General features: G+C 42.8%; 1 pseudogene; it reads left to right on the forward strand.

Moving 5' to 3' along the window:
- The first annotated feature begins 205 nt into the window (after positions 1-205).
- LOC135985010 (protein NDNF-like) lies at positions 206-4710 on the forward strand (annotated as a pseudogene).
- Positions 4711-9165: the final 4455 nt, after the last annotated feature.

The raw sequence follows: 9165 nt of genomic DNA on the forward strand, positions 1-9165 counted from the left end.
TGCCAAACTTCGTTCTTTATGCTTCACGGTTTAAAAAAAAAAAAAAAAAACAAAATCAACAAAACGTCTCCATGCTAGACTGTGACAACAAGAGTTGATTTTAGTTCTTCTGATGCTTAAAATGCACAGCTGTAAGGTATCAGGCAGCAAAACTAGTGTTTTACTTGTAGTCTTATAACATAGAAATCAGAATGCTATTAAGACCATGAAGCTGCTGTTGGCTCATCTTCACTTTTACAAGACTGAAAGTGAGTTTTGTGTCGTGGCGGGTTTTTTTTAACATTATTTGGTTTTTTAGCAGATGACAGTAAATATCTTGAGTTTCAGCTCCAAGACCTAGGAAAAATATATGGACAATACTTGTTTTTCGTCAGAGCTGTACAAAGACCACTGTTAGATGCTCAGTGCAATAGCACCCTCTACAGCCTGTGACTTTAAGCGCATCTAAATACATCCCCCGTGTTAAGGCGTGCTGTGCCAGGCGACAATATAATTGATAAACTTTCTGGGCATCTACCAGCCTTTTAGTCTGACCTCAACAGCACACAAAGATTAATAGCAAATTTGAAACATAAGAGAAATTAAAGACACAGAACAAAATAAAAAGGACTGCCAGTTCACCACTGGGATCCTGTTATCCTCCTTTGTATTGGAAAAGCAATTATCCAGGCAAAGGAATTGAGACAATATAATTCACGCTGACATCATTTGGTATGATGCTTTGTGAAAAGCTACTAATCTATGAAGATGGGAAGTAGTACGGGCATGTGGACAAAGAGTCAAAGGAGACACAACAGTGGGTTTTGCTGAAATGAAAATAGGAAGCTGGAGAACACTTACTTGAGGAATTAACTGTGTATAGTACTCATTTGCAAGATAGGAACACAAGTGGCGCATGGGGCTGGGGGAAGGCAAATGTAGTTCTGGGCCATATGAGACATTATTTCTGCAGAAATAAGGAGTATTAAAGTACTTTGCCTTTGTACAAAATGTTGCTAAAACATTCTCTGGTATATAGTGTGTAATTATGGTCACTTATCCTTTTTCTTATATATATATATATATATATATGTATTAGTAACAGTGCAAAATTAGACCAGAACGATGAAACAAAATGTATAGTGGGAAAAGAGGGAAAAATAGAAAACTTGTTCTCTAAGAGGGGTACACAGATATCATTTTCTGGTTTTAAATACACTATAAATTTTAAAGTTTCACATTTAAATAAATTATCCTACTTACCACAAGCTCTTCGGGATTTTTTTTAAACCAGAAAACACTTTATTTTCACCTTACTCTGAACTGCTCTGAATAAGAATCTTCAAAATATGCCATTAAGTGAATATGGAGAAATCAACTTCATTGTTATTCCCTCTTAGTGAAGTTAGTGTTTCACTTGCTCTCTGGGTTTTTTTGGTGGGGAGAGTAAAGAGTAAAACCTCACGGCCACAAAAAGGGCAGAGGAGGCATGGAAGTCTTCAGCTACTTATTTTGACCCACTGATTTTGCTTATACATAGTAAAAGAACCTTTCGAACAGAGCAGCTGTAGCTGTTCACAGTGTTTGCTTCTCTGGTGATACCTTTACCATAAATAGAGTGGGTTTTTTTAATTGAAGGGTAAGTATCAAGTCGTCTTCTGTAGAGCAATATTCTGTGACCAGTGGTATTCTGAAGTGATCCAGCTCTACAAAATTAGTTGCCTGTACTTTCATCTTTGTGGACACACTAAAGATACTAGGCTTAAAGTTCTACTGCTCTAGCCTTGATATTATGTCACTGGTATATGGGCTTGTGTTGGTGTAACTTCATTGAAAGGGAAGGGTGTCAGCTGAAACATTTTAAGGAACTTCTACACTTGTGTCATATCAGGGCTTATCCCAGCTCAATTATTTCATTGTACAAAATTTCTCTATTTAAACTGCATTTTGGTGATGGTGCTCTGTGTGTGTGTATGAGGGATGCAGTGGCTGTACGTCTTTATTTGCCAGTCTCCAAAAGGGATGTATTTGTTCTTGGATTGAAGTAGCAGAAGCCATCAGAAAGGTTTTGACATTTCATTCAGAGCTAGATGTTGATGCTGTCAGTGTCTCCACTGCTGCAGGATTGCTCAATTCCCAGTGAGGTCAGAAATACAAGTTTTGAAGATAAGGCTCTAATGTAGAAGAGTTGTTGGCAGACCTTATGGTGAAGGACTTCAGTAACACTGACAGTATTTGTTTGCCTATTCATTATACATAGAGGTGATTTTTCTGGTCTTCCATAATTCCTGCGTAATTTTTAATGCCGTCAAAATTTTATTTTTTACTATTTTTTAATCTCATTTTATACAAAGCATTTTTAACCCAAGCTTCAGAGCCTTTGCTCACTTTGCTGGTCATGCTCCAAGTTTGATCAGTGTGCTTCCAAGTGTATGTTTACAGTCTCTTTAAGAGTATTTTTAAAGGAAGATCACAAGGTGGTGCTTTGTGGTTTTCCATGTCAGAGTGTGGATAACCGCTCCACAACACCTACAAGCCTCCACTAATGCTGGCCAGCTGCAATTTCTATTGCATTTCATTTTAACCTGGATGCCAAACCAGTCTCTCTCTCTGATTTGTCGGAAGTATTGGTTACATCTTCCTCAGAAGATAAAACCTTCTCTTTTTGTCTAACGTCTGAATTTTTTGTAGAAGTGTCTGTTGGAGTTTCATTTTCTCATATTGGCAGATTGTGTCTGTACACATGCTTTTCTTTGCTTATAATCTAGGTGAATCAGAACCTCTTGAACAACAGAAATAGCAGATTACTGAGGAGGAAGGCACAGAGCTGTTCTCTTACAAAGGCAGTAATGTTGAGTATTTTGTGTACTCCAGTTCCCTGTCTGGTTTGTACCAACTTGATCTGCTGTCAACAGAGGACACTCATTGTGAAATGTATGCAACCACTACTCTAGAATTGGACCAACCTTATCCTGAATTACCTTACTATCCCAGAATTGATGTCACTTCTCTGTGACGTACAACAGTGACACTAGCATGGAAACCAAGTCCCACCACCTCCTTCCTGAAATGGCCAGTTCAGTATTGCATAGTCATCAATGAAGAACACAATTTCAAAAGCCTCTGTGCCATGGAAGCCAACCTCCATTCTGATGATGCCTTCATGATGGCTCCAAATCCTGGTCTGGATTTCAGTCCATTTGACCTTGCCCATTTTGCCTTCCTCTCAGACAACAACTCTGTCAAAGAATGTGGTTTCCTAAAATCATCATCAAAGTTTGGGTGCCAAACATCCTCAAAGCTGAGAGTTGACCTGCATAAACTTTGTATCAGGAACAAGAACATCTTCACAGTGTCTGACCTGAAGCCCAATATGCAGTACTACTTTGACATGTTTGCAGTAAAAACCAACACTAATGTGAGCACTGCGTACGTTGGCACCTTCACCAAAATGAAGGAGGAGGCTAAACAGAAAACAGTCAAATTGAAGGATGGCAGAGTTATAGATGTATTCATCAAGAGAAAGGGAGCCAAATTTCTATTGCTTGCTCCTGTTTCATCTCACTGAATGTCGTGGTTTGATAGTGGGGAGACAATCAAACACCGCGGCAGATGTATTTTCCTTAACCCTCTTCCCCCCTCCCATTTTCCGCCCCCCCTCTCCTCCCCATTTTTCACCAAGGACAGGTGATTTTGAGAGGAAAGGAAAAGAAGGACAGAGAGAAGAAAGCTGGAAAATTTGAAAACGTTTTACTAACACTACTAAATAAACATAGAGAAAAATAAAGCAGAACGAATATTATAGAACCAGTCTTGCAATCCCCAGCAGCTACTCTGCCAGGATCCTGCAGCCAACCAGAACTAGATTCAGTCTGTCATGAGGCCTCAGCTTGCAAGGACAGCAGAAAAATGCAGAGATGAAGCAAACCAGCAGGGCACCCAGCAGAAGAGAGAGTCTGTCCTTCGGGTCCACCTTTTAAATCCAGGAAGTCGTGAATGGGATGGAATACTCCAACTGGTCAGTTCGTGGTCACCTGACTCAGACCACCTCCTCTCGTTGCCCCTCCTCAATGACCCAGGACACTGAAAAGTCACCTTCTCTGTTTATTCGTGCCTGGATGCTGTTCAGATCCAAGTGGGAAGAGATGGAAAAATTCCCTTGTCTCAAATTCTCTTGTCTTAAAATGTGGAGGGTGTGTGGCAGTTCCAGCTTCAAGGAAAAACAAAATCTAAGTATCTCATTAGTCTGAAAGGAAGCAAAAAAGGCGCTCCTACACTGAAGATCCTGGCTACAACAAGGCCCAACAGGCAGTTGTTTCCTTCTCTTCCTGAAGATATATGAATCAAAGCCTTTGACAAACTCTGCATGTGTTCTTTGGTCATGGTGGCGTCGCTGGGGGTGTAGGAGAGAAACAAATTCTGCATCTACAAAAGAGAAGTGGATGACAATTACAATGAAGACCTGAACAAAAAAAAGAACAGAACCAGTACTTGGGTCCAGATAAGAGGAAGAAATCAGAAAAGGTTCTCTGTAAATAATTTGATAGCCAGAACATCGACACAGCAGTGACCATGAAGACAATCAGAGGCCTGCAGCCTGGCAAATCCTACCTGCTGGACATTTAAGTGATAAGGCACAGTGGGCACTCCACAAAATATCAGAGCAAACTTGTGAAAGCAAGGAAATTGTTAGTGCCCTTGTACATAGAAACATACGGAACTCTGGTCTGAACATTATCCTACTGCCAGGTATACAGACTGACTACTTGAACAGCTGAGAAGCTGTGACCTGTATTTGTACTGTGTAGAAAAGATACCAACTTGTATATTTATGTTTACATAAGTAATTGTTTGGAGGAACTGAGACTGGTGCTCTCTAGTAGCATCTGGCAAGAGTGTTAACATGTGTCTAGTGACCCACATGTGATGATCAGTAGATGTCCAATGTAGCAGGAAACCCCAAAGGAACTTGCACTCGTTGGCATCCATATTGCATGAACTGCTTCTAAATTATTTTATACTTAAAAGGCTGAGATAAATAATTTGCCTACCTTGTTACTCACACAAAGTCCTTGTTGCACACAAGCTGGCGCCCAGTGGCATACTGCAGCCGAGGCCAAGGCTGGTGGGTCGGGTCATCCACAAAGCAGAGTGCTTCCCTGGCTTTCAAAATCTGTGGCAAGCAGCAGCATTTTGCAGAAAATTGCTTCTCTTTCCGCCGGGCGCCAGCTCGTGCATAGCCAGGACTTCGTCCTGTATACATCTATATATGACAAATAAGTCTCACCTTTTCTAAACTCTTTTAGTGACTGCAACACAACACATCAGCACACATTGCAACAGGACATACAAACATACAGATCTAACAACTACTAATACAATAATTAAAATCAATTTCTTAATCCATGTCTGGAAATCAGGAATCTAGGACATCACTTATGTCCAAACTTTTTGAAATCCATGAGAAGTGTAGTTTTTCTGTACCTCATGTAAAACAATAGTATGTTTCTAGATCTCCTCTGACTCAGTCATTATTCTTTTAGATTGATCAACATTCAAATGAAGTGTTTTCCCAAAAGTGGTCCCAAGATATATTAATAGGAAGTGGTATTCTTAATATAGGAACTCTTTTATTTGAATTCTCTAGGAAATGTGTGCATACCCAGCAACTAGTCTTGTCAGCTATCTCCATGGTCTTCTGGATCATCACAAAATGTACATTTTTGGGTCCACGGATTCTCCTGATTTAAGTCTGTGAACTTACTATTCCATATAACAGGAAAAGACTTACGTAACTGTAAGACATGTTTAAACAGATACCTACAAAGAAAACAGGCTAATATTAATGCTACAATCAATACTAATAAACATGTGGTTGGTTGTGTTTTGGCATCGTTCCGGGCTGTGTCGGCAGCTCTGCTCTCTAACCATCCAGTCTAATGGACTGGCACTTCTTCCCAGCCTCTCAAAGTTCTTAGGTCTTGAAGTCGGCTTCTCGTGCATGCATCATCTCTGTTTTGACAGTACCATCTTGTAAGGGGCCGTTACGTTCGACTCCTTTTTCTTTTGGGCTTCTTGCCTCACCACTCTCTCCCTGTAGGTTCTTTTGCTCAACAGTGTCTGTGGTCTGGGAGTCACTCTTGTCATTGAGCGTTTTTGGTGCTGTTGGAGTCATGTTTTCTATAGCGTTCTGTGGAGTGTCGGTCTGCGCATGTACGTGTTTGGCTTGGAGCTGCTCTGCCTGGAGGTGCAGAGTTGGGGATGGGCGGATTAGCACTAGGAGTCCATGGTTAATATGTTGACATGCCTAGATTGTGTAGGCAAATGTTGTACAGTCATCTGGGACGGAGTAGCCAAGGGCAGGCGGAGTGGACAGTCCCTTCCCTAGTGTTTTAAGGACTGGATTAGAGCCTTTTGGGAGTAGCTGTTCAGCAGGAGTGAAGCAGGTTTAATGCCAAAGGAGTTCAGGCTTGTATGTGTGGGGCTTAATGTTAGGTCTATTTTTTTGAGTGGCAGCCTGTATTTGGACTCTAGGTGGTATTTCTGAATGGAAAGCAGACCTGCGGAATGTTTAATTTGTTCATTACCATTTGGGACATGGGGGCAACCTGGGGACATGCTGGGCACTTTGAGCCAGTGGCCCCGCCGCAGATGTCCAAACAGCTTGTCAGTCTCTTTGTGGAGGACAGGGATGACTTCAAGACCAATCCACTGACTGACTGCAAGTTGCAGGTAACACTGGTGGGGAGAGAGGGAGGGGGGAACCAATGTGTTGGAACAGAAGTTCAGGGTCACTGGGATGGGGCAAAGGTAAAAGATGGAACGCCGAGGAGCGGGGGGTGAGGTGTGTGAAAGGGATTCAATGTGACACAGAGCGGCACCATAGTTGGGTGGAAGCAAAGTTCAGAGTTAGCGGGGTAAGGGAAGATAACAGCTGGACACCAGGGGAAGGCTTTTGATGTGACACATAGTGGAACCAAAGTTCAGTGTCACGCGGGTGGGGGAGAGGTAGAAGAGGGGACAGCGGGGAGAAGGGTTTCAATGTGATATGTGGCGGCACCAAAGTCTGGCAGAACCAAAGTTCAGGGTCACGGAGGCAGGGCGAGGGGAGAAAGGAAGGTAAAAGAGGGGACACTTAGGGAAGGATTTTGATGTGACACCGGCCGGAACCAAAGTTGGGCGGAACCAAAGTTCAGGGTCACGGGGGGGGGGGGGGGGGTGGGGTGTAAAAAAAGGGGGGGGGTGACACTGGGGAAAGGTTTCGATGTGACACTGACCGGAACCAAAGTTGCGCGGAACCAAAGTTCAGGATCACGGGGGTGGGGGGAAGCGAGGAGAGGGCACCGAGGCAAGTGGGGGACGGTATAGAAGGGACACCGAGGCCCCTTGTTCGGGGAGTGGGGGTTCTAGCTAGACGTCGTGTCCGAGGGGACCCAGGCATCCGAGGGGAAGGTAGAAGAGGGGACACCGGGGGAACGTGAAGCAGGTGAGTGTAACTGGTTTGTGTGAGTGTGGGATTGTATATTTTTGTGGGGGGATTCCTAGTTTTTCAGATATTAGGTTTTTTTCCTTCTTTTATTCCTTTTTTTTTCTTCTTTTTTTAACTTATTTTTCATCTTCCCATCTTCCTTTTTTCTTTTTCTTATTTACTTTTTCTTTCTTTTTCCTTTTTTATTTTTTCCTTCTTTCTTTTCCACTTTTTTCTTTTATTCTTTTTTCTCATTTTTTCCCCTTCTCCCCCGTTTTTCCCTTTTTTCCTATTTTTTCCTTTTATTTTTTTTTCATTTTTTTCCTAGTTTTTCCTTGCTTTCCTAATTTTTTCTTCCTTCCCCCAACCCCACCCCCACCCCCGCCAAGTTTTTCAGAGCCTTCCTAATTTCTGGTGTCATCTGACGGGTGAAGTGTTATTCCTGTGTGCAGGTTTGGCAGGTGAGGGTCCACTGCAACGTGCAGAGCTCCCTCATTTTCCCCCAGAACTCCAAATCACAGGGACGAAGTTGCTGTGCGGCTGCTCAGGACAAGAAGGCGTCTCATGTAGAATCAAATTCTTTGTGCCGTGTGTGTGTTCTGCTTTGAAAACAAAGACGCGCTGCCCGGTGTTTCAGCGTTATGTGTTGTACCTGCTGGGAGGAGTCTGTCCTCCCCACAGCTCGTGGTCGTTCCCATCGCATCGCTGCAGCCTCGGCAGCATCGCAGGTTTTGTTGGGCAGGTTGTTGGCAGAGCCAGCAGTCGACAATCTCCAGCCGTGTCGAGGCACTCCAGTGTTTTTTGCTGGAAATTCCAAGGTCCTTAGTTTCTGTTATTTTATTTTTAACTACTTGTCCTGGTTTTGTTAAAAAACAAGTTTCTCTTTTAGTGAATTTCCCTGTCAGCTAAAGCCTTCTAAGTAACTGCAGTTTTCCTGAAAGCCAGGTACATGTTTTGGAAGACATAGCAATGGAATGCGAGGTCATTGATAAGGATGGATGCACATCTCGCCAGAGCAGTGAACTGAAACAGGTGACCAGAAAACTGACCAACTAAAGTATTCCATCCCATTCATGTCACACTTCATATAAAAGTGGGGGATCACGAGGATCTCGTCCCCTTTTTCCTCATGGCCGACATTGGGAGACGACCTTGTGAGTTGTCCCTGCGAACTGAGGCCCAGTGACAGACTGAATCCAGCTCCGGTTGGCTGCAGAGTCCAGTCCAGGACTGCGGGTGCCGGCCCTACATCTGCCGGAGCAGTTGCTGGGGCTTTCAAGATTGGTTTTGTATATTTTGCATTATTTTCTCTATTTTTATTGGCAGCGTTAGTAAAACATTTTTAATTTTTTCCAACTCTCTTCTCTCTGTCCTTCTTTCCCTCCCAATCGCCTGTCCTTAGTGGGAAGGGGGGAGAGGGAGGGGCTGAAGGGGGAAGCGGGGGAGAGAGGGTTAACAATACATCTGCCACGGTTTTATTGTCACCCCGCAATCAAACCACGACACTACTTATTTACTGTAAAACATTTAGAATAAAAACTTAGATAAGAGGAACTAGAAGAGTCTTTGGGAGTAAATAACACCTATTATCTACTCTAGCTATTATGTAAAACTCTGCAGACAGTAATTACCCCCAATTTATGTAATAAAATTTAAAAGAGCAGAATATAAATGTTGGAGCACTAACTGGAAGTAATACCTGTAGAGAAAAAACCCTA

Source organism: Caloenas nicobarica, chromosome 2 (assembly GCF_036013445.1).
Source record: "Caloenas nicobarica isolate bCalNic1 chromosome 2, bCalNic1.hap1, whole genome shotgun sequence".
NCBI classification, from domain to species: Eukaryota; Metazoa; Chordata; class Aves; order Columbiformes; family Columbidae; genus Caloenas; species Caloenas nicobarica.